Here is a 27,390-nt window from a genome sequence, read left to right on the forward strand (position 1 = left end):
GGCGCCTGTAGTCTCAGCTACTCGGAGAGGCTGAGGCAGGAGAATGGCATGAACCTGGGAGGTGGAGCTTGCAGTGAGCCGAGATTGCGCCACTGCACTCCAGCCTGGGCGACAGAGCAAGACTCCGTCTCAAAAAAAAAAAAAAAAAAAAAACAAAACAAAAAAACAAAACAAACAAACAAAAAAGCTTCTGCACAGCAAAGAAAACAATTAAGAGTTTTAGAAATTAATTTAGAAATTAGCATATCCAAAATATATAAGGAATTCAAACAACTCAAAAGCAGGAAAACAAATAACCCATTTAGAAATGGGAAAAGGACTTGAATAGACATTTCTCAAAAGAAGACATACGAATGTTCATTGCAGCACTATTCACAATAACCAAGATATGGCATCACCCTAAGAGTTTATCAATAGATAAATGAATAAAGAAAATGTGATCTATATACACAATGGAATACTGTTCAGCCTCAAAAAAGAAGAAACTTCTGTCATTTGCAGCACCATAAACGAACCTGGAAGACATGCTAAGTGAAATAAGCCAGGCACAGAAAGACATACACTGCATAATCTCACTTATATGTGGAATCTAAAAAAGTGAAATTCATAGAAGTAGAGAGTAGAATGGTGGTTACCAGAGGCTGGGTGAGGGGAGTGGAGGATGGGAGAATGGGGAGATGTTGTTCAAAGGGTGCAAAGTTTCAGTTAGACAGAAGGAATAAGTTTTAGGGATCGATTGCACAGTATGGCTAGTATAGTTAATGATAATGTATCATATATTTAAAAATTGCTAAAAGAGACTTTAAATGTTCTCACCACAAAAAAAATGATAAATATGTGAGGTGATGGATATGTTCATTAGTTATATTTAATTTTGCACAATGTAAACATATATCATTGTATCCCATTATATAAAACATCACATTATATCCCATAAATATAAATATTTGTCAATTAAAAATAAAATAAAATTTTTAAAGATGCACAACAAATAGTGTTGACAATGGAGTAGGTAAACAATACTCTCGATTTGATGTTGATGAGAGTATAAATTAATTTAGATTTTCTGCAGTAAAGTTTTGCAGTATGAATCAAAAAACAAAATGTACAATTTGAGTCCTAGAATTCCACTCCTAGGAGTTATCCTAAGGAACTAATCAGATAAATGCTCAATATTTATGTACAAGGATATCCATTGCAATATTGTTTATAATAGTAGGAAAAAGCCCTAAACAAAAATATCTATCAACAAAGAACTGGTTATTTTATGGGCATGTGTGCACACACACACACAGAAATCCTAAGTAGCTATTAAATTAAAATAATGTAATTCTGTATTTCTTGACATGGACATATACCCATAACATAGATTATTAAATGACAAAAGCAGATTTCCAAACAGGATATATAATATATTTTTAAGTTTGGAAAGTAATTGTAATTAGGCCAGGTGCGGTGGCTCATGCCTGTAATCCCAGCACTTTAGGAGGCTGAGGCAGGCAGATGCTTGAGGCCAGGAGTTCAAGATCAGCCTGGGCAACATGGTGAAACCGCATCTCTACTAAAATTACAAAAGTTAGCCAGATGTGGTGGCACTTGCCTGTAATCCCAGCTACTCAGGAGGCTGAGGCACCAGAATTGCTTGAACCCAGGAGGTGGAGGCTGCAGTGAGCCAATATGGCACCACTGCACTCCAGCCTGGGTGAGAGAGCCAGACTCTGTCTCAAAAAAAAAAAAGTAATTGTAATTATTTCATAACAATTATAATTATTTTATAACAAACAATTATAACTAATTATTTCTAGATGGTAGGCGTTCAGGTGATTGGGGCAAATAGAAACATTCCATTAATAATAGTCACAAAATTACTTCCAGAACACTGTTTTAATGCCAATATGTAAATGTTTAAAAGAACGACATATATAAAATATTTGAAAAATTCAAATATTTGAAAAAGTTATCACTCTGCATTTATATTATTTAATCCACATTTACAAGAGTATTTGTTTTTGATTTTTCTCTTTTCTATTATTTTCTGTCACTTTCTTTTTTTCAAGATGATCCATATTTATCCAACAGCAAAAACATAATTAGCTCATTCATGGGGACTGCTCTCTGGAAAAACCAGAGAGCAATCCCTGTGGTCATGGAGTCAAAACTGCCTTAAATACTTTACAAATCTATTGTTTAAATGTCTAACAGCATATCTGCAGCTTGCAAAGAAACAATGGAATTACCTCCTTAGAAAATAACTCATCACACATCTTTCAGCCATGTGGACAATGAAATCTACAAAAAAGAAATAACTACTGCAACCAAATGCAAAAATAGGTATCAATGTCCAATCACTTATTTTCCTCCTACCTTAGGAGTTATCTTAGCTCATGGGCAGCCAGGTCACAGTCCCATGTATCTTCAAAACTGGCAAGAATGGCTGCTTACTGGGAAAAGACCACCACCCACTCACATAAGCCCTCATCCTCACCCCTTAATTACGACTTCACTCACAAACTCCTAGTGTATAATAGAGATCTAAAAATAACATTGCTTGTTGGAATTTAAAGACTCAAAGCTGAAAATTTCCCAGGCTTCATTCCAGCAATATTGAAAATGCAGATTTTTTTTCTACACCAACAGCAGCTTGGGGAATTGGGACCAAAGGCAATGAGGTTCAGGGATCCATCTGCTCTGTGCTATCCTGGGGAGAAGCAGTTACTGCTATTTTGGAATTCTCAAAATGCTTAGTAAGAGTCTTATAAAAGAACGCAATGAACTCTAACATAACATCAGTGTAGGATCCAGGAACCAGGAACCACAAACCAAGCAGAATGGCCTGGGAGAGTCTTGAACACACCTGTGGCAATCCTTGCAAATAAAAATGTATCAACTCATAAAAATGGTTTTTAACCAGTATCCTTTTTCTTGGTATTGGTTCACTGATCATATAGAATAGCAAATTATGGCTTTAATTTCATTATTTTCCCCTTCATCATTTACATAACCAACCAAAATTCTCTTAGCCTTTTCTATGTTTAAAGCACTATGCTAAGGTTTTGCCTCAAAGCATCTTGTCTCAGGCAGCTTACAGTCTGAAGGGGAGACGAATGTATAGAAGTTATGCAATAAGGTTTAAAAAATGAAATAAAAGGCATAAATATTGGAAAGGAAGAAGTAAACCTTTATTAGCAGGTTACATAATTGTATATCTAGCAAATCCAAAGAAATCTATCTATAAACAACTACAAGAATGTGTGAAGTAAGGAGAGAAACAAAATAGAGTTAGTATACCAAAACAAATTTTATTTCTATATATTAGCAATCAGCAATCAGAAAATGAAATTTTAAAACAATACCATTTACAATGGCATAAAAAATCAAATACATAGGAATACATTTAACAAAAGATATGCAAGACCCCTACATTGAAAACATTGCTGAGATAATGAAAGAAGACCTACATAAATGGCAAGATATACAATGTACATGGATGAAGATAACAATTCTCACAAACTGACCTATAGATTCAACACAGTCCCAGTCAAAACCCCAGCAGGTATTGTTTTGTAGAAATTGACAAGCTTATTCCGAAAATTATGTGGAAATTTAAAGGATCTGAAATAGCCAAGACAACTCTGAAAAAAAGAAAAATAAAGTTGGAGGACTTGAACGGCCAGACTTCAAGACCTACCATAAAACTATAGTCGTTAAGACAATGGGCAAAACACCTGAATAGGCACTTTATAAGAGCAGATATCCAAATGGACATTAAACATATGAAAAGGTGCTCAATATTGTTATTCATCATGGAATTAAAACAACGTGCCTCATTAAAATCACAATGAAATACCACTACACATACCATAGAACAAAAAAGATGCATACATCAAATGATGGTGAGGATGTAGACAAACTCTGGGTTCAAGAGATCATCCTATCTCAGCCTACCAAAGTGCTGGGATTACAGGCATGATCCACCATGCCCGGCCAGCATCTTTATTCGTTATTGTGAAAAACTGGAAACAACCCAAGTATCCATCAACAGGAGAATGTATAAACAAATTGTTATATATTCATACAATGGAATTCTATACAGTAATAAAAAAAGAACAAGCTACTGATACATACAATCACATAGATGAAGCTCAAAAACATTGTGTTGAGAAAAAGTAGCCAGACACAAAACTATATATTGTATGATGCCATCTATTTGACTTCAAGGACATGAAAAAGTAATCTATGATAGAAATCACAACAGTCATTACCTTTGGTAGCTGGCAGTGGTTATTACCTGGGAAGGGGCATGAGAGAACTCTCTGGAGTGATGAAAATGTTTTGTATTTTGATGTGAGTGTTTATTGCACAGGAATATACGTACGTAAAAATTCATCAAGTTGTACAATTAAGATTTTTGCATTTTTACTATATGTAAATGATATCTCAATATAAAAGAAAGTTCTGAAAGAACCAGATGGTAGGAGGAAAAATGTTACAGAGAAGATGTGCACGTAAAGCGTTATCGGAAGGGTGGAATTTCCAGCTGGGGTGGATGGGAGAGGCAGCACTCAGCAAGAGAATCACATTTAAAATGACCCTTGAAAGAGGGGAAAGATTCGGCTCTAGGGAGAAAGGGAAATTAAATCAGGTTTGTCAAGAGAAATATATCAGGTTTAACCACATGAAATTTCTGATAGTCAACCATTTTTCAACCTTCCAAAAATGACAGTATCATCTGGCTCAGTTTAACATGAAGACGACAACAGGGTTTGTGAAGGGCAGCTCTTTGGGCCCTCCGCTACTTAGAGAAAAGAAGAAAAGCCAGAGAGAGAGCAGACAGATGGAAGAAAGCAAAATAATAATAATAATAATACATTTAATAGGCTTTATGCACTTTGGGAAATGTAGTGCCTTAATTAAAAATCATCTAATTAAAAACTCTTGCCCAAGGAGCTGACAATTTACATAAGCTATACAAAGCCAAAATACCTACAAAAAGTGTTCAGTATCACAATCATCAGAGAAATAAGCATTAACCATGGGACACCATTCGAAAGATTTTTCTAAATAATTGTACATTTTTCTGGCAAGGGTTAGAAACTCTCACACATTTTTTTCATAAGTGTAAATTCATACAGACTTTCTGGAGAACAACTTATCTGTATGTATAAAATTCTTAACATTTTCTATATCTTGTGACTCAGTAATATCACTTCTAGGAATTTATCCTAGGAATGTATCATGTACATAATAAAAAGTGAACATAAATAAGTATGTAGAAAGATATTTACAGCTTTATAATATAAAAGATATTAAAATAGCCTAAACGTCCAATAATAGGGAAATTTAGAATATTGTAAAGTTATTTTTTAAATCACCCTTTTATAGCTGGGCATGGTGTCACACGCCCATAATCCCAGCTACTCAGGAGGCTGAGGAAGGAGAATTGCTTGAACCTGGGAGGCGGAGGTTGCAGTGAGCCAAGATTGCATCACTGCATTGCAGCCTGGGCAACAGAGTGAGACCCTGACTCAAAAAAATAAAATAAAATATCACCCTTTTATAAGAATATTTCATGACATATAATTATATAAAAGAAAACTCACAATAAATCTCATCTTTAAAATGACATTTGGAAGTTGTCCTGTTTTTGATGATGAGAATATAGAGATAGAGATAAAGAGATATACCTATATACCTATATATAGATGTAAAGATGATCAGAAAGAAACTATATGAAATGGCAGAATTACAGTAAAAATATTTTATGCTTTTTTTTACAATAGTATGGATTACCTAAAATTTAAAACAAAACAAAATATATATTATTTTTAAAGCTACTTGTCTCAAATTGTCAAGCAGCATACAAAGCAGTCCACAGGGTGTCATATGTGCTGCTGGCACATCTCCTAAAAGGAGTGTACAAAGATGGGTTCCATAAAGCTTCGGGAGCTTAAGCTTCAGGACCCTTTCTGAGGGCACACAAGCCCCTTCTAAAGCCCTAGGCAGGGTCCTAATGCTGTACCTTCACGGCGATTTTTTAAAATGTTTGCATTAATAAGGTATTTCAACAGCGACTGGTTGAAATTGCTGTCTCTTTTCACCACAAGTTCTCCTTTGTTCTCACATAAGGTGGCCAGAGATGCACTAGATGTTTTTGGAATCTGGCAGTTGAATTGGAATACCTCGAGTTAGAAGTTTTGCAGGACACCATTAATGAGTTTTGTGATCATTTCTACGTGTAGTTAAGTGATTGCTGTCTGTCCCATGGTATACAGGACTTTCAGGAACGTTCCTACCACCCATTGTGCTGATTCACCCAGTGACATTTACTGACGGCACAAGGCAAGAGGACATGAACAAGTCCTCAGGTGTCTAGCACTGAAGTATGGGGGTGGCAAAGGAGAAACAAGGTTTGAAATGTACAGAGCCAGAAGCTAGTCTATGGGAAAAAATCAGCCAATCATCAGATGTGGAACAGAAGGTCCAGCTTTCATCAACATCTGCTCTCATTTTTTCAGGATTTGATGGGACAAGTGGCACCAAGGCAGAGGGTTGGTTAAGCTATCAAGTGGACTAAGAAGGGGGAAATGGCGCCAGAAGTACAGTCTGGTATCTGTGGGTTGCTTCTCTAATATCGATCCACCCTCTGGGCAAACTCCCATTCTATTCTATAAAGTTCTCCCTGTCTTTATCTCAGAAGTTCCTGACATTGGTATGACAGCTGATTCTGAACCCCTAGGAGACTGACCTAGCTTCCTGTTTGTCACATTCTCTTCAAGATCTTAATTCTTGTGCCCCAAACCCAGACTGATGACCTGTATACTTTTTCACTGGTTTTTGAGTCTCAGAAATTAGATTTATGGCCATCAACCCTGACTGCACTTGATCAGCAGCTCTCAAGTCGGTTCCACAGGAAATCCTCCACCTTTTCCTGTGGGCATATTTACTTCCACACAATATTATTACTGATGTGTATACAGGTTTACACCTACTTCCTTCTATAAAGAACTTGAAGATGCTTCTAAAATATATGCCATAAACTAGAACAGTGGTTTTTAAATCAATTTGGGGTATATCAATTATGATTCCATTCAGCTGTGGCTTTTTAATCAGTTTTGGGTGGGGCCATTATGATCCCATTCAGCTGGGAACTTTGTTGTACTGCTCCATCATTTCTTCTCATGTATGGCTTCCTTTCCATGAGGTGATAATGTGGCTGCTACACCTCAATGCATCACAGCTGCATCCCAGGCAAAAGGAAGGAGGAAGGGGAAGAGAAAGCATCACAGACTTCTGCTTACTTTATATTGGTCAGAACTGTGTCCCCTGGCCAATTAGCTGTAAGACATGCTGAGAAACTGAATATTTAATGGACCTATTGCTCTGAAAAAACTCAGATTTCTCTTAGAAAGAAAGAGAACATATAACAAGTAGACAACTCACAGCAAGTGCCACACCAAGAAAAATCTAAACCTCATAGATGTTACCAAAAGGAAATTTTTCCCTATGTGTCCATGAATATTTATGGAAACATAAATATAAAACTATAGGATTATATTTACATAATACTATAGGATCATAGTAATGTAACAGGAGGTTCAGCTCTCATTGAAATCTTCTCTCATTTTCTCAGGACTTGATGGAATAATAGTGGTACCAAGGCAGAGGGTTGTCTAATACTATAATATTATACAATGTGTGCTTGTATAATACTAAAGAATTATGTAGGTCTGTTAAAATTGGAAGTAATAACCCGGATAATTATTTATTGCATCTCTTAGGGTTTTCTTTTTCTCCTTTATAATTCTCCCTTCTGAGGTTCCTTCTTATTTAAATCAATAAGAGAATCGTAATAATAAACTTAAGAGACATTGGCAAGATGAATCAAGACTCATGAAAATGTTTCCACGTTGGCTAGGCGCAGTGGCTCACGCCTATAATCCTAGCACTTTGGGAGGCCGAGGCAGGTGGATTACGAGGTCAGGAGTTCAAGACCAGCCTGGCCAAGATGGTGAAACTTTGTCTCTACTAAATATACAAAAAAATTAGCCAAGCATGGGGGCGAGCACCTGTAATCCCAGCTACCCAGGAGGCTGAGGCAGAGAATTGCTTGAACCCGGGAGGCAGAGGTTGCAGTGAGCCGAGATTCTGCCATTGCAGTCCAGCCTGGGCGACACAGCGAGATTCTGTCTCAAAAAAAAAAAAAACTGGAAACAAAGTAAATGCCCCCAAAAAGAATATCAAATAAATTATGGTCATTCTAATCTATGAAATAGTATGCAAAAAATAAAACTATTATGAAATATTATAAAGGAATAAACAACTTGTATATGCTATCATTAAAATTCTACAAATACATATAAATAGTATAAAGACCAAAAAGGAATAAAAAAATAACATGTTTATTATAAAACATGAAAGGTGTTTATTAAGAAAATGTGTTATGAAGATTTTCCCTCTTTCTTTTCTCAACTTTTGAAATGTTTTTAAAATGTTTGTAAAATAGTCTACTAAGAGAACACAGGTGACTTATTGTTAGTAACCAAGTCAAGCTAATGAGTGACACACACAGGCTTGTAGAGAAGAAAAATCAGTCTCATTCTCCCCGGGCAGATGCTGAACCACCTGCCTGTACCGGTTATAACAGAAAGCCTCCCTAAAAATGAAGCCAAGAGGTTGGGAACATAGAAATGGAATAAGATTTTAGCAGCTACATAGGATTTGCCACATCTCAAGGCCATTAAACTCAATAATCAGAGTGAAAAAGTCAACTCTATTTTCCACAGTTTATATGTGAGAAATGGAAGCTCAAAATGACTCTCCAGAGAGAATGCATCCTCTCACAGCAAGGAGGATCTAGGGAACCAACACAAAATAATACTTGTATTCACCAAAGAGCCTTCTGGATTGAATAAATCCTCTCTGATTGCATCTTTAACTGTGTACCTCAAATGCTGGTGAACAGGTAACTATAATTACCTAAATAATTACAGGTGGCTATAATTACATAAATAATTACAGGTAAGTATAATTCCCTAAAGCAAATAGCATGCCTTCCTTCTCAAATGACACACACTTGAAGTTGTTTTTCTAATGGTGATGGTAGACTTATACAATTGCCTACACTTGTGACCCTGCTGTCCCTGTGGCCCACCCATGACTCACACCTGCACAGCGACCTGTTGCCTAGGATTGAGAATTCCGCTTGAGGCCAGAATGAAGCAATGCTATACCATCTTCCCCATTCACGCCCCTTCCCTTACAGGCCCTTCCTGAAATCATGTAGTGTCTCTTCGTCAACAGCTAGTCACATAACTCCCCAAATTAAGTAATGTTCTCTATTCTTTCCCTGTCTCTGCTTTGCGGAGGCGGGTCAGGGGGAGGGGTGGAATTGCTAATATGAGCCTCCTGGGATGCCTTAGCGCTACTTGGGCGAAAGGTTCATTCCAACAAAACTTGTATCAGATTGAAAGGATCATTTCCCCACTGCCTGGAGAAGAATTGACTGTGATGATCACCCCATCCTATGGTTCCTCCAGGGGGTTCAAAATACGGAGGCCGCATTGTGTCCATGGATGGGAGAATGGAAAGAAACCTTTAAAAGCTGGACCAAGAAAGGAAAGACAGAAAAGTAGGAAGAAACCCTGAAACTGGTGGTACCAAATGCCTCTGAAATTGTTTGGAAAGTAAAAGTTAAGAGGGAACTAATATTGATTTCCTGCCAGGAAATCAACATGGCACATGGATACATATGTAACAAACCTGCACATTGTGCACATGTACCCTAAAACCTAAAGCATAATAAAAAAAAAAAAAGAGGGAACTAATAAAAAGTCTGTAAAAATGAGATAAATTAAAAGAAAGATATGATAAAGAGAGAGAGAGAAATAATATCCCTTAACAGTCTGTCAGCAAAATTTAAATTATACTTTAGGCAAGTGTTAGAATGCCTGCCTGTCCTATCCCTTCCCCTTCTCGTGAAATCTGGACCTGCCCACAAACTTAATAGACAGCAGGCTTCATACCCCCATTCCCTTTAGCGACTACTGACTGGGGCAAGGACAGACAGCAGACTAGAAGGGGCCCTACACCTTGGTGGGCCAGATATCAGTTGAATTCACTGTCTCTGGAATTTGACCTCCTACCTGACTGGCTGCTGCTCCTCAGTTCTCTTTGGTGGCTCTCCTCCTTGTCTCCACTTCTAGATATCGGGGTACCCTAGAGATTAGCTCCAGGCCTCCTCTGCTCTATACACCTTCTCTCTCTGGATGATTTTAGCTAGACCTCTGGCAAGATTTAGCTAATCTCCAGTCCTGACCTCTCCCCTGCTCCAGATTCAAATATCCAAGTAGCTGCTTGACAGATTCATTTGGAGACCTAGTAGGCACCTCAAAACTTAACGTGTCCAAAACATGAATTTATTTTCTCTCCTCCCTCACCCCCATCCTGATCCTTTCCCTGTCTTCCCTCATGTCTGCAAATGGCCACCCCATGCAACCAGTTGCTCTGGCAAAACTTAGTCATCAACCTCAATTTATCTCTTTTTTTTAATCACACCATAACCAACTCACCTACAAATCCTGCAATATCCCTACTCAGCCCCTTCTCGCCAACTCCACTGCCACCACCCTAATCCCAGCTGCCATCACCTCTCAAGGGGATTACTGTAATAGTCAGCTACCTGGTCTCTTTACTCCTACTCTTGCCCCTCTACATTCTATTTTTCACACAGCCACCACAGTGATCTTTTAAAAATGTGAATCATGATCAAATGTAACTCCTCAACTTAAGGCCCTTCCAATCAATGGCTTTTATTTCGCTTAGAAAAAAAGCCCAAATGTCTGACCATATTACAAGTCCCTTTGTAAGATGTCCCTACCTCTTGCCTCTCAGACCTCAAATCCCACGACTCACCCCTAATTCATTATGCTTCAGCCACCGTGACTTCTTGCTAATCTTTCAAAGCACCACCTTCACTCCTCACACACGACCTTGACTCATGCTGGCCTCTTTGCCTGGAATTGTCTTCCCCAGATCTTTGCATTGCAGGCTGTGCCCATGATTCAAGTCTATTCAAATGCTCCTTCGGCCACTTTCTTTAAAGCCGCATGACATTCCCCCATCCAATTACCTTATTACCTTATTTTATTTTGCATTCACTCATCAGTATCTGAAAGTGCACTGTTTATTGATTGGTTTGCTTTTTATCTGATTATTGCCTGAACCTTCCACAGGAGACCAGGGCTTAAAACAGTGCCTGGAGCACTGTAGGCACTTATTAATACTTGGTAAATGAAGGAATATGAGTCTTAGCATCTACAGACAGTCAGTGATGAGTTCTAGACTGCAGAGATCAGAAATATGCTTGAACCTAGTGGAGGAAGCTGGCTGAGAAGATACAGAGAAGCCAGAAAACTCCTGCCACTGGAGACCACCGCTTCATTTCTAGTCATTTCCTGCTGCAGTTCCCATGAAGGCTGGCTGCGTTACAATACCTGTGTCTGGGAGTTCGCCGTGTCCTTTCCGTGAAACCCCCTTTACCTGAGCTAGCTTCAGTGAGCTTTAGCTTTGTGCACACAAACAGCACTGAGTAACAACTTAGACCAGACACTGCAGAGCTACCAGCCAGCCTTGTTGTTTCTTTTCTAACCCCAAAATAGTAAACGCATCCTGGGTAAGTGAGCTGGACCAAAAAGGACACTCTGCACAACCACCGTATTTTCCCCGTTTTATAGGGAGAGAAACTGAGACCCACAGTTGTATGTGTCTTTCTCATGACACCTGCTAGCACCTGGCAAAGTCAGAATTTGCAAATAGGAAGGATGAGCACCTCCTGTCATGGAACATGATCTCTATACATGGAATCCACTCTTTTGGAAGGCAATCACATGACAGCCTTTGCTGTCTATAAAGGGGGAAATATAAACGACTCTGTTGCCCATAACCCAGTTTTTATTAACTACGGCTTTAAAGTGTCAATGTGCATTTCTTTTTTTTTTTTTTTTTCTTGTATGTACAGTACTTTAATTTACATAAATTGTATTGTACTTTAATTTACATAAATTGTATAGTGTTGGGTTTCACTCAACACTATGCTGTTGACATCTATGTTGCTTCAGCTGGTGCAGAAAGAGCCATAAGAGTCATCCACCTCAGTTTATTTGGCTGTTCCCCTCTGGATGGACATGCAGGTTGTCTCTAACTCTCTACGATTATAAACTACACTGAGATGAACCTCCTTGCAAGTGTCCCTGTTACAGCCTGTGGGAGAATTTCTCTGGGATATACCCAGGAGAGTGGCTGGGTCCTGAGGTAGAGATAAACTCAATTTAATCAAAACTGCCAGAATCGTCTCTAGAATGGCTGTGTGGTCTACACGTGCTCCAGTAAGAAATGAGCATACCCGTCTCCCCATGTTCCCCAGCACTGCCGAGTACTGAGCTGTATCTGTCAGCTAGCGCTGTCCTCACAAGATACCACAGACTGGGAATTAAACAACACACATTCATTTTCTCACAGTTCTGGAGGCTGGAAGTCCAAGATCAAGATGCAAATAGGGTTGGTTTCTGGTGAGGCCTGTCTTGCTGGCTTGCAGACGGACACCTTCTCGATGTCTCCATTTATGCAGCCAAAAAACACATGAAGAAATGCTCCTCATCACTGGCCGTCAATGTGCATTTCTTTAAGAGGTTATGGGCATAGCAACAAGGAGCCCTATCTATAGCAACAACTGCTGTCATTTTAACAGTCCTTTTCTCACGCACCTCCCACAGCTAATCACTTGACAGCTTTAAATGAATATGAACTGCAATACATAATTAATGAATTCAATTATTTTCTCTTTGCACATCTGAACACATAAAGCAATCTGCCAACATTTAAGGAAATCCCATCATGCTACAAAGCGTAAAGTCATATTTCAGGAAGTGAGAAATTAAGACACAAGGATAATGGCAAATTTGCCCAAATATTATAAAGCACATCCAGCAAAGTGCCACAGCAACGAGGCAGAACTACTGATTCTTCTGCCTCCAATTATTCAGGCCTTGTCAAATAACATGGAAGGCCTGATTGCAAACACACAGCCATTTCACTGCACTTCTCAAGCCTTTTTAATAAAAATAGATCCCTGCTGCCACTTACCTTCTTAAAAAAAAAAATCCGCCCAAGGAAATATAATTCAGTTATCTTCCAATGACTTCATATGAAAGGTTAATGGCACGGTGTGCTGCTGGTAGCCAGCAGTGTTTGCTATTTCGACTTCTCACTTAAGAGTTCCATTATTCTGTACAACCCCAAGCAAATGCCTTTATTTAAACCACCTCCAACCGACCTTTATAGCTTAATGCTAGGTTCATCTTGACAGCTTCCTACAAGCATTCATTTCAAGACTGGCCTGCAGAATTACCCAAAAACAATATACCATGGCACACCACATTTTTTCAGATAGCACAAAGGGAGCGGGAGGCAGGCCAAGTATTTTACTGCAGATTTTAAGTGTTGGCTCCTGGGCAAACTATCATTCTGTTCCTGTCAGAGCTGGTCATAGAACTTCAGGGGACCCCAACCCCATGAGATTAACGTATTCTTGTCAAGGGTTGGTTAGGGAGAAGGAATTTAACAGGTGTTCCCACTCATCAAAGAGAAAGCCTTAGGAGATTCATTTTACTCAGAAGGAAGGCTCTCAAACAAAAGTGTGGGCTCTGGGGAACCTCTGGGAACGCTAAATGTTCTGTGAACACTCTGCATGGTGGGCATGAGGGCTTGGGGCTCCCATAAAAACTGATTGCAAGGAGACAGAAGGGCTGGCATGTGTCATACCTAATCAATGGTTCTTAAATTATACAAGACCAGTGGGCTCCGAGGCTCCAGCTGGTCTGGGTCTCCAGCCCACTCATTTAATAGTGAGGCGAAGCCTCTTAGAGTGTGCAAAGGCCTGGGGGTTTGAGACATGGGACAAGTTTTGATGCCAAAGAAGGTTTGAAGGAAACTTTTTGTTTGGTTGGTTGGGGTTTTTCTCCCCCAAAGTGTGGTGTTCCGGCCCACCTGCATCATAATCGCCTGCAGCACTTTGTGAATGTTCCGATTCATGGACCCCCTTTTTTTACCTTCTGAATCGAATTCTCTGGGAGGTGGCTTTGTACAAGCTCCCCAAGTTCGAGAACTACTCCCTTAAGAACAGAAGTAGTAAAAGGGTTCTTTTATGACCCTTTCTGTTCGTGGCTCTTCTCCTATTGTCAAAAACAAACAAAAACGAAAAGAACAAAATATTCAAGCTTTTAATAATGTTAGAAAACGTACTGTTTATCATAATGTCAAAAAATCACATGACCACAACATAACCAGCCTACAACTGGGTCTGCTTAGAATTCAAATATATTTACATGTTATTTTTGAGGTTAAACCTCTTTAATGAGTCATTTTGTTTTCACTGTCTCAACAAAGCCCTTTTCATACAGAAAATTGATCCTTAATGTCATTGGTATCACACTGATGGAAATAAAAGTATGCTGTGGCGCAAACAGGCCCTGGGCTTCAAAACAGTTTAGCTCATTTACGCCTATTTCTGATTTAAGTCGAGGAGCATTCAAATAATGGTAAAAAGCCCACTGGTTTTGCGCATGCGCACTTTACCTCTTCCGAACTCTGCAATTCTCCTATTAGTTCAGTCCATCAGCCAGCGGACTTAAGCCAGGCATCATGCTGACATTTAAAGATGATTCCTCTTTCGTCATAAGAAGAAACACAGAACATCATTTGATAAACATAAAAATTAAAGAGCTCGCTGGCAGCCCCTTTACAAGGCACTGGAGAAACCCTGGGTTGGGCACAACTGGTGCTTTTACCAACACAAGCCTAAGGGACCCCTCCGGCTGCTGGATTAGCCCTAAAGGCAACCATTTGGTTTACTGGTGTAAATATGAGCTATTAATGTCTGGTGGTGCATTAGAGTGGCCCCAACCTACTGCTTTGCCTTGTAACAATCACACAATGAAAAGAGCAGAATTGAGTGTTGTATTTACACTGCCTGTCTAAATCTGGTTTCATAGCCCAACATCCCCCTCGCCCCTTCCACAAGGATACTCATTAATGCTGCCACAACCAAGTTAGTGGCTTGTTTTCTACCTCTAAGAGTGCAAAAAGCAATAAAAATGTGTCAGTATTTGTCCTGAGAGACTTTCTTTTGGTGCTTTTTATTCTCAAATAATAGCCCTTTCAATGGGCAGTTATTTGAGAAGTAAAGCTCTCTTTTTTTTTTTTTTTTTTTTGAGACGGAGTCTCGCTCTGTCACCCAAGCTGGAGTGCAGTGGCGCGATCTCAGCTCACTGCAAAGCTCTGCCTCCCGGATTCACGCCATTCTCCTGCCTCAGCCTCCTGAGTAGCTGGGACTACAGGTGCCAGCCAAAAGCTCTCTTTAAAGGTACGATTGACACCTGAGCTCTCTGTCCTTGCCAGAAATTGATACAAATGAAAGGAGCTTCTTATTGCAAATTTTCCCAGGATGCTTCTCTAACTAAAATACATGTGGCGCATCCACAACCATTCACCTCCAACTCCCATTCCAGATGGTCAAATATGCAGCATCCACAAATGCCCCACATAGAAAACTTACCCCTATGCATTGTTTAACATTTGCAATTACTATTTCCTCAGTCATGGCTAGAATCATTATTTTTCTTTATGTTAGAGCATCAGGAAAGAAGTCACCAGATTTTTAAAATTAAAAAAAGAAACAGGAGGGAGTTTTCAAGACCACATGGTGGTTAAATAGAAGGCTATTCGCTTCAGAAGATTTCCTGGCCATAAGAGGCTGAGCTCTCCCCCACCGCAGGGCGCAACTGTAATGGGTCTGCAAATTCAGGTTAGCATTAGGTCTGCCTCTCAGTCCCTGGCTGAGGCCATTCCTACCAGGGTTCTGACTCAGATAATTTACCAGTCCATGGGTGAATAATGCAATAGAGAGCTCAGAACAAAAAGAAGAATTACTACTGAGATGCAAACGTCTCCTCTACCTAGTTCCAAAAGGGCAAAAGAAAAGTCAATTTGTTTCACTCCTTGTATTTATGAACAGTGATTTTTCCTTCAGTAGATAAGGAATGAAAAAATAACTACAGGAGGCAACACTCATAAAAGCAAAATATAACCTCCGTGTCTTCCCCATGGATGAGTTCATAAAACCTGACTCAACCCTAAAATGGTAACTGGCTCCATAACTTTGACTCTGAAATTGTCTAATTAAATCTACAAACTCAAGCCAAGAAGCCCTTTTTCTTGAACTGAAATAATTTATGAATAGCAGACCAGTATTTCAAACCAGCTCAGCATGATTTTGGCTTATCTTTGGCAATAAGCAGAGCATTCTAGAACACCCTATAAGCCTTCCCATAACCAGTTAAAGCTTGATGGCTGCAATTATAAATATAAAAGAAAGATGAAATGCCTCTGTGAATGGGAATAATGAACCTTTCCTGTGTAGAAGCTTAGATTACAACTGGGTGATCCAACACAAGGCTAAAGGGTTCCTTTATTCTTTTTATCTTTAAGTTTTTAAAAAAATCAGACTAACATGTATGTATTATTAAAGTCAAAGAGCACTCAGCCTGGAAACAAAAAGAGAAGCCAATTTTGCTCCATCCCTATCCCCTCCCAGTCTCATTCCCTCCAAGTAGGCACTCTCAACTCGTTTTAGCTATTCTCTATGATCATAATCTCCACATTTTTACATTAACTCTTTCATTGCCATTGTTTCCTTTTTCCATTTAGACAATATCTACTTCCTGCTGTCAAAGAGTATCACCTAGCTGTTGCATTACTTCCTCCCATTTTCTGACCCCACCATCACCTCTGTATAGTCACATCGCTATTTTGATTAAAGCAATACAGTATTTACATTGTTACGACTATGATTCCAGACAGCTTTGACCAAATTCTGCCTCCACCAGGCACTGGGTATGTAACCTTGTACATCATTTTCAACAAATGTAAAATGAGTATTCACACCTACCTCATGGGCCTGCTGTGAGGGTTAAATGAATAATTATGTGCCAACATTTACACAGTGCAGGTGCAGACTGAGCACTCTCTAAATGCACAGTCAGGATAGATTTCTTTTCTTGTTCATGCCTTTTCTTTTGCCCTGGCCTCATTTTTCATTTACTTAATTTTCTACATTACTTTCACTTATGTATCCTGAAAACAAAACCGTAAAATTTCTTTTATTACAGATGTTGTTACCACTAGGGAATGTATTCGAATCACACAGCACCAAAGTAGGGCAGTGGCCGCGAATCTGTATGAGTCTGCAGCAACTTCACTTCTTGCCTCCTCAGAAGAAATAATTTGACTGAAGGGCATAAGGCAAAATGAGAGACTGGGGCAAGTTTTAGAGCAGGAATGAAAGCTTGTTAAGAAGTTTAGAGCAGAAACAAAAGGAAGTCAAGTACACTTGGAAGAGGACCAAGGGGGCGACTTGAGAGAGTCAAATGCATGGCTTGACCTTTGACCTGGAGTTTTATATGCTGGCATGCTTCCAGGGTTTCTGCCCCTTTTCCCCTGATTCTTCCCTTTGTGGGGTGTTGTCTGCCTGCTCAGTGGCCTGCCAGCATTTGGGAGGGGCCCCACGCGCAGTGTGAAATTGTACACATGCTCACTTGAGGCGTTTTTCCCTTACCAGCAGAGTGTTCCCAGAAGAAGGTCATATACCAGATAAACTCCACCATTTGGCCTCTTAGTCCACAAGCTTGAACCCGCCCAACTCCGGAGAGCTTATCAGGAAGCTGCTGAGCACCACTTTCAGGTGTTTTCTATCTATTGGAAGACTGCCTTTCCCTGGTGCTGCCTGCAACCAATTATTATTTTAGAGAGACAGTTTAACAAGTGCCTGACCATCACCTGATGGTCTCCTGACTTTCCCGGTTGGGTTGGTGGGGTGGGGTGGGAAGAACAGAAGTTCTGGGAAAACGAGTAAAATTCACAATGGGTGATTGGCAGGAACTTGTCTTGTTAAGAAATCTGCAGGTGTCCGTATCTTTTGATTTGCTAGTCAATTTCCCCACAGAGCTATTCCCCCATTCCTGCAGGGTCTGTACATACACACGCCTGGTTGGATGGAAGGCAAAAAGTCTCACTCTAGATCTTCGCTTAACTTGGGGTGTCTCAACCTCAACACTATTAATATTTGGGGCCAGGTAATTGTTTGTTGTGGGGATGTCCTGTGCATTGTAAAATATTTAGTAGAACTCTGCCATCTACCCACTAGATGCCACTAGGAAACTGCTACCCAATTGTGAAACAACAAAAAATGTCTCCAAACATTGCCAAATGTCTTATTTGTCCCACATCTGGGAGTTTCCAGTCACCCTGTCTAGACAGTAAACTCCTATCTATGCAGAATAAACAGTACTTCCCTAGCATGATGACAGAAGAGAGGGGATCTTTTTTAAACAAATCTTCCTATCAACCCTACCTTTAGAAGTATCTAGTGCTGGCTAGGCATGGTGGCTCATGCCTGTAATCCCAGCAATTTGGGAGGCCAAGGCAGGCAGATCACCTGAGGTCAGGAGTTCAAGAACAGCCTGGCCACCATGGTGAAACCCAGTCTCTACTAAAAATAAAAAAAAATTAGCTGGGCATGGTGGCAGGTGCCTGTAATCCCAGCTATTCAGGAGGCTGAGGCAGGGAGAATTGCTTGAACCCAGGAGATTGCAGTGAGCTGAGATTGCATCACTGTGCACTCCAGCCTGGGTGACAGCAAGACTCTGTCTTTAAAAAAAAAAAAAAAAAAGTATCTAGTGGCACCAATTTTGTGGCAAAAATCAGCTTGCTTATAATTGGCTTTAGGCTTTTAACCAAGCAGAAAAAGCTAAAACTCAAGTCAATTACCATTCATCCAGCTGCCTTCCATATTTCAAAATTTTGTTGACTCTCAAATATAGTCATCTGATTTCCTATTTTCTTTGTCCTTATGAATTTATGCTGCTTAATCTTTTCTCCTGACATTTTTGCAGTGTTAAGGATGGGAAAGAGTCAACAGTAAACATTGCATTTGGGTACCATGTTTAAAACATGTTTAAATTTGGGCACCTAAAATTTCTCAATTATTTCTCAAATTCTAAATTTGAGAAATTAAAAAAGCTAACAATTCTCATACAGGCAAGGAAAACATCACTTGAGCATTGCTCATCTGAGTGCACAAGACTGTACAGGTCTTTTGTGCACATTTTATCAAAATACCAGAGTGTATGATTGGAAAAATATATGGAATTATAAATATTGCACTAAGACTAAACCAGGACAAAAATATCACAATTCAGGTCAGGTGATGTTGGGGTTATTTTGAGATTAAACAAACCTGTAGAACAGAGCCCTCTTATTCCCAATGAATCTAATGTAGCCATTCTTTTTCCATATTAAAGATGAAATTTGATATCTCAGAAAGACATATCTATACCATCATTAGCTCCCAAAGTGGCTCAAAGAATCTGTCCACCTAAATCCAGCCACTTCTCTCCATACCCATAATTACCCTCCTCTTGAATCAAGTCACTATCATCTCTTGCCTGGACTCCTGTCTAGTCTGCCATTATTCAGTCCAGTCCAATCCATCCTCTATAAGTGTAATTTCTTCAAGGAGCATATATAATCATTTCACATGCTCCCACACCTCACCCCTGTCAGAGGTGTTTGAACCAGAGCAAATCCTTCTTGAATAGGGGCTTGGTATAAGGAGGCTGAGACCTACTGGGCTGCATTCCCAGACTGTTAAAGCATTCAAAGTCACAGGATGAGATAGGAGATCAGCACAAGATACAGGTCTTAAATATATTGCTGATAAAACAGGTTGCAGTAAAGAAAAGCCAGCCAAAACCCACCAAAACCAAGATGGCAATGAGAGTGACTTGGTTGTCCTCACTGCTACATTCCCATTAGTGCCATGACAGTTTACAAATGCCATGGCAACATCAGGAACTTACCCTATATGGTCTACAAAAGGGAAGTGTGAATAATCCACCCCTTGCTTAGCATATAATCAAGAAATAACCATAAAAATGGGCAACCAGCAGCCCTCAGCACTGCTCTGCCTATGGAGTAGCCATTCTTCATTTCTTTACTTTCCTAATAAACTTGCTTTCATTTTACTCTATGGACTTACCCTGAATTCTTTCTTGTGTGAGATCCAAGAACCCTCTCTCAGGATCTGGACTGGGACCGCTTTCCAGTAACATCTTTCTGGCAAACCATGGAAGGGACTATAGTGAGGAAACCCCCCAATCCAAAGGCTAATTTTGGGTAAGTGGTGGGGTCTGGTAACATCTTTCTGGCAAACCATGAAAGAGATGATACTGAAGAACACCCCACCCCCAACCCAAAGGCAATAGACTGCAGCACTGATTGGCCGACTTTGGGTAAGTGGTAGGGTACCCAAGTAAAGGATGGGATTGGGTTAGAGACCCAACTTAGGGGAGTTAGAGTCTCTCCTAAGACAGAGTGGGTTAAAGACCCCTCTTAATAAAAGGCAAGGACGCTTGACCAAACTTGGGTTTGAGGCCCAACTTAAGAAGGTTAGAATCCTTCTTAAGATTTAGAGGGTCAGTAAAGTCGCCTTTGACTAAGACCAGTTTTGGCACTATGGGATGTTAACTGCTATTCTCTTTGGATTAATCTGCCTTGCAGTCTTTGCTGGCGGATATGGGTGACAAAATTAGGGATGTACAGGACCATGGGACATGGGGAGTTTTTTCCTTCCCAAAAGGGAAAACTTGAGAGCTAATGGGACTGCTGGAAAAGATCCCTTCATGACTGACAAGCAGCTGCCTGAACTTTTGAGCAATGGGTGGGTCTCTCTCTGGCCTCCCTGAGCTCTTCACCTTCCCCACCCTGCCTTAGGCAATGCTTTCCTCTCTCTCTCTCTCTGCAAACTGGTTAAATGAATGGTAAAAAATTACTGTTTATCCCCTCTGTAAAGTTTTGGTTATTGGGAAAAAAAGGATTTGTGAGGCTAATCTTAAGCTGTAGCAAATCTGTTGCGCTTTGTGCTATGAATTTGTCTTTCTGTATCTTTCTGTCATAGAGAGGGTTACCTTAGGATAGAACATGGGCTTAGAACCCCATAAGCCCTGCTGTTCAAGATGGCCCAGGAAACTGGTCAGTCATGTCCTTGAGAGCTTGACCTTGTAACCATGTGGCCATGCTTTCTCTTTTCACAATGGTGGCCCGGTTTCAGGGTTCAATTCCTGGCTTAGGGAGTGAGTTCTTCCTGATTTAATATCTGCATGACCTTTACCATTTTTTATTCTCTTCCCCTCCACAAACTGTCTTGAATTTCCTTTCTCAGAGTAACTGCGAGGTTACTTTTAGTAAAGTTTAAAAGCCAGAAATATTTGCCGTTTGGCCAGGCTAAAGATGAATATAAAAAATTCAAAAGGATGTTTCTAAAGAGTGCTATGGTTAAAAGTCAGCTTAATTAAAAGTGGGTATTCAAGTTCTAACAGCCTGGAGTTCCTCGGGAAAAACACAGGAGGTGCCATAGATCCTGTTTTCGGGAAAAAAGAAAAAAAAAGAACAACCTCTGTTTTCCTCATGGAACCCTAGAAATTAAAAGTAGATAGATCTCCAGGAATTAAAAGTATATAGATCTCTTTCAAAATCTAAGGCTTTGTTCTGTTTTGCATTGCATTATCTGATGTTTTTGACTAAAACAAAAACAAAAACAAGAAAACCTCTGTTTTCCTCATGGAACCCCAGGAATTAAAAGTAGATAGATCTCCAGGAATTAAAAATAGATAGACGTCTCTCAAAATCTAAGGCTTTGTTCTGTTTTGCATTGCATTATCTGACATTTTTGACTTTTGAGAACATCAGAAATTACTTCAAATTATGAGACAGCTCTGGTGTGTAATAACTAGGTAGGAAATGTCCTTTTGGGGATGGGCTGATTCCCTCTTTTTAGGATCCAGAATCTGATATAAAACTGGGACCCTTAATTTTGGGGGATCTGTTTTGCCTTCCAACTGTGTTTGCTTATTAGGTCATAAAAACTACATGCTTTCCTGGCCCTGGGGTCCACCCTGAAGCCAATAATTACATTAAGAAATGGGCAAATAGGCCAGGCTCAGTGGCTCACGCCTGTAATCCTAGCACTTTGGGAGGCCAAGGCGGGTGGATCACGAGGTCAGGAGATCGAGACCATCCTGGTTAACACGGCGAAACCCCATCTCTACTAAAAAACACAAAAAATTAGCCGAGTAAAAATTATTACAACTGAGTAAAGTATGCTTCTGTGACAAAATTTCGAGCACATTTGTTTCTCTCTACCCGATTTCTCCAGAATTTGGAAACTAGTTGTGAGTATTCTTAACTTATGGCAATATGGTTATTTGCATCAGTACAATAAGAATCTTTTTTCTTTTGTAATAGGACACAATTGGAGAAACCGGTTATTTTACCAAGGTGTTGTGTGGAATGGTGTGCTTTCCTTTAAGGAATCAAACTTGACTTGAGCCAACATAGAGCCATTAGAAGCCCCTTGGGAAAACTGGTCTCACACCTTGTCTACAAACCATGTACAGGGTTCCTGACCTGTGGTAAGTAAAAAATGTCACTTTCTAACAGGCCCAGGAGCCCCAATTTATCTTGGGACCTCAAGAGGAGAGAAGTTTACCGAACTCATAGGTATTTGAAGGTACAAACCCACGGCTGGGCTTGGCTTAAAAAAAAAAAAAAAAGTCTTATCTGAGATTCTGTCTATGGAACAGAGTTCCATCGAAGTCAATTTAAAGAGCTTAGGTGAAAAATAATTATTCTTGCTGCACTTTATACAAGTAATCATGCCAAGTGTAATAAAGCAAATCAGTCTTACCAGGATTTGTTGTTAGTAAAAATGGGAAACTGGAGAAGAAAAAAAGAAAAATTATATTTCAAGAACTATGGTACACCTGTTATTAGATTTTAGTCTTAGTTGTTTTTGAGTTTGTTTCTGCAATTTAGGCTAACCTTGCTTATTGCTGTGAACCAACCAGTGATCTCTGACTGATGCTCAGAAGAAACAAGAGGGATGGGTAATGTAAAAATCTGAATCAATATTCTAATTCTGGGCACATTGTAATCATCTAGCAACCCCATATCAGCATGGTTTCACAGTTGGCCAGTTCATAAGCCTTCTTATTTAGTTTCTTCGGATAATTTTACTTATTTTGCCTTACTGTTGTAGAATATAGTGTTGTTGTACTCTGTGTAGGAATGCAGGATAAGCTTACTGAATGTTTTCTTAAATTGAACAATTATTAATCTTCCAGATATCACCTTTTGTCGAAACTTGCAGTTATGAATGGCCCTCACCATACTGATGCTTTCTGACTGAGCTCCTCTCTACCCTGAACACAAGAGACCCTAATAGTTAGGCAGGAATATCATTGCCCCTATTCAGCCTGAAGAAGTTACAGAAGATGAATCTTTGTCCCTTTACAACCCTTAGGATTAAGGGTTCTCTTATAAAAGGGAGGGGGAAAATGTCAGGGGTGTTGGTACCAGAGCAAATTCATCTTGAATAGGGGCTGGGTAAAATGAGGCTGAGATCTCCTGGGCTGCAATCCCAGACTGTTAAAGCATTTTATGTCACAGGATGAGATAGGAGGTTAGCACAAGATACAGGTCATAAAGACATTGCTGATAAAATGGATTGCAGTAAAAAAAAGCCAGCCAAAACCAAGATGGTGATGAGAGTGACCTGGTCGTCCTCACTGCTACACTCCGACCAGTGCCATGACAGTTTACAAATGCCATGGCAACATCAGGAACTTACTCTGTGTGGCCTACAAAGGGGAGGCATGAATGATCCACCCCTTATTTAGCATATAATCAAGAAATAACCATAAAAACTGGGCAGCCAGCAGCCCTCGAGGCTGCTCTGCCTATGGAGTAGCCATTCTTTATTCCTTTACTTTCCTAATAAACTTGTTTTCAGTTTACTCCGTGGACTCGCCCTGAATTCTTTCTTGTGTGAGATCTAAGAACCCTCTCTTGGGGTCTGCATCAGGACCCCTTTCTGGTAACACTCCCAACTTAAAACTCAGTGGCTTCCCACTGCTCTTAGAAGGAAGACTGAAGTCCTTAATATGCCTAACATATCCCCACATGTCTGGTCCCTGCCTCACTTCATAATGTGCTTCCTCTTGCTCCCCGTGCTCCAGTCACAGCAACAGCCTTTTTCCATGCTCCTCCCACATTGACCTTCCCTTTGTACTATTCCTTCTTCCTGGAATGCCTGGAATTACTGGAATGCTATTTACCCACACATCCCCTTCAACTAGTTATTTCCTACCTATCCATCAAATCCCAACTCATCCATGGAGTCAGCAGCCTTCCTTAGTTCTACAATTAAGACAGTTCCATTTTTTGCACCTCTCACATCATTCCTTGTTATCACAATAGGAATTCTTCATGTCTTCACGTGCTTCTTTGACTTATGCACCTCTACCCCTCCACTGGACTATAACTATATGAGAGCAGGGACTATGTCTGTCTCCCTCATTGCTCTAACTGTAGAGCTTTGCACATTGCCAGATATTTAGTAGGCACACAAAAGTCACTATTTACACCTGCAGATCCAGCTTCTCAGGAGGCTGAGGAGGGAGGATCACCTGAGCCCTGTGAGATTGAGGCTGCAATGAGCCATGATCACACCACTGCACTCCAGCCAGAGCAACAGAGTGAGACCCTGTCTCCAAACAAACAAAAAAAAGTCACCATTTGTTGTATAAATGAATGACTTCACTAAATGCTGATGAATTAAAGAACTATCCTAGGTGCTCTAGAAAGAACTACTCTTTTTGTTCTTTAAGAGTGACTGTTTTGGGGTCTGAATCATAGTTTGATTAGACAGTAGGAAATGCTTTTCATCATGAAGGGGGTTATCAAATGCATTGAGAGAACTGACTCAGAGATTGCTAGCTGCCAACATATCCCTTCTCTCCTATCTACATTATTGAGTAGCAAAGTGCCCAGCTAAAAATATTTACATTCCCTCAGCTTTCCTTAAAGGTAAGTATGGTTGGTAAGATTAAAAAACAAATAAAGCAAAAACAGAAGGTAGGCTTTGGGTAAAGATCCTCAAGAGGATTGACTCAGCTGGGAGGGATGGCCCTTTGCCTCTTTCTTCTTTTCTCCATCTTTCTACCTGGAACATTGGCTTGACCTCCAAAAGCCATCTTGGACTATAAGGCTGTCTTAAGAACAAAAATATGCAGTAAAAATGGAACAGAAAACCACAAGTTTCCTGGGTCCCCAGTGACCAAAACATAGCCATACATTCCTTGGTCTTACTACCTGCCAGTATTTTTTCTAAGAGCAAATAAAACAAATCCTGTGCTTTTGAGCCACTGAAGTCAACTCTCTACCTTGCAGTCAAACACAATTCCTAACTGATGTGACAGTTAATGAAAAGAAACAAACTCTGCCCTTAAATACCTTAATACCCTACAAATTCCTGAAGATAAGATAGATGAGCCCAGAGTGGCAAGAATTCATCAGGGTTAATCAATTCCAATCACATCCCTAAGGCAATTATTCATAAATGAGCCCGGGTATTTGATTATCTATAAAGTATCCAGTGATGGACATTTCACCACCCCATTTATGATGAAAGGAATTTCCTGTTGTATATCCAAAATTATCAATCACACTCCAAAAGGATCACTCTTCAAACACAAAACTTAGATGATGTTCAGACTGACTAATAACCTCAATATTAGCCAGAGAGTTTTTACTTCTAAATTCTATTAAGAATACGACGAAATTTGCAACTTTATTTACATGAAATCAGCTCAATTTAAAAGGGAAGTAGAAAATAGCATTAAATGAGCACTTAGTCTGTACCAGGCACTGTACTAGATGCTTGGTATAACTCGTCTTATGTGAACCTCCTAATAGCTCTGTAAGGTAGATACTGTACTCATTTTACAAATAAGGAAACTGAGGACCAGAAAAGGGAAGTGATCTGCCTAAGGTCTCTCAAACAAGTACTAAGGCTGGGATTTAAACACATCTGCCTCCACATCCTGTACTATTTCCACTACTCCATTCTGCTTCGAAGCCAGCAATTGTTAGTATCTTGAGTGTGTGGTCGAGATCTCACTAAGTCCTATTAATGAGCAAATTCTCTTCTTCATGGGATTTACAGTAAGACATTCTTATGGGCTGAATTTTATCTTCCAAAGTCCTAACCCCTAGTACCTGTAAATGTGACCTTATTTGGAAAGAAAGTCTTGATAGATGTAATCAATTAAGATGAGTTCATACTGGATCAGGGAAGTCTCTCATTCAATGACTGGTGTCCTTATAAAAGGGAAATCTGGACCCAGACACACAGAGATAAGAATGTCATAGGAAGATGGAGACAGAGATTGGAGTGATGTGTCCACACGACAGGGAACACAAAGGATTGCTGGAAACCACCAGAAGCTAGGGAGATGCAAGAGAAGAGTCTCCCCTAGAGCCATTGGAGCGAACAGGGCCCAGCTGGCATCTTGACTGCAGGCTTCTAACCTCCAGAGAACTGTAAGGGACTACAATTCTGTTGTTTTATGCCACTCAATTTGTTCTAATTTGTTGCAGTAGCCCTGGAAAACAGAGAAGTTAGCTTGGACTTCAGCCTGCCTTGGCTTTAGCAATAATGTATGTTTTGTTGAGTATAAAGTAAGGCCCATGTCACATGATATGAGGGTGGTACAATGGTCAAATGGAGCTGGGAATGTGTCCAGTACTTCCTCCTGCCCCATCCAGGAAGACACTGAGAAGGGTGCTAGAGATAGAGGGTGGCAGATGGAGTGAGGGAGGCAGGACCACATGTGGTGGGTGGCTTGTGCTAAAGAACTGAGCTGGGCCAGTGAGATGTGAATAAAGAACACGTGTTCTGATGGTGAGGCGGGAGCCCTCGTTACTTGATCTAAAGAACTGAACACCTCATTTTTTTCCAATTGCCCAAAATGAGGCCATAAAAGGTAAACCAACTTGGACCTGTGTTTTGATTTTGAGCATCTGTTAGGCTCGGACCAGCTAAAACCCATTGACTAGGGACTGGCTCCAATTTTATATTTTATACAATGCCAAGGACATTGTTAGTGGGTTCATTAAAAGGTTCAGTTAACTGACGCAAATGCTTAGAAGCATTGGGGAGATAATTACTCAACATGTACACCCTGAAATGTATGAAATTATTAATAATACAAACTCAAGTCAATATTCTTGTTAAAATGAAACTAAGTAGGAGATAATGGAAGTGAAAGGTATCTGAATCTGTTTTTTTCATTATTTGGCTTACCTCATGGTGGAAGCACCCATTTCAAAATAGTTTCTAAATGTATGTGTATAAACATTTCAAAGACAATAATTGTAACA

At 39.9% G+C, this 27,390-nt stretch overlaps 1 protein-coding gene across 4 annotated transcripts in view; it reads right to left on the reverse strand.

The window, feature by feature from the left end:
- The window catches only part of NCALD (neurocalcin delta), a 456,181-nt gene that overhangs the window by 399,895 nt on the left and 28,896 nt on the right, over nt 1-27,390 (reverse strand). The gene's annotated exons all lie outside the window — the stretch shown is intronic.

The sequence above is a fragment of the Symphalangus syndactylus genome, chromosome 7 (genome assembly GCF_028878055.3).
Source record: "Symphalangus syndactylus isolate Jambi chromosome 7, NHGRI_mSymSyn1-v2.1_pri, whole genome shotgun sequence".
In the NCBI taxonomy this organism is placed as follows: Eukaryota; Metazoa; Chordata; class Mammalia; order Primates; family Hylobatidae; genus Symphalangus; species Symphalangus syndactylus.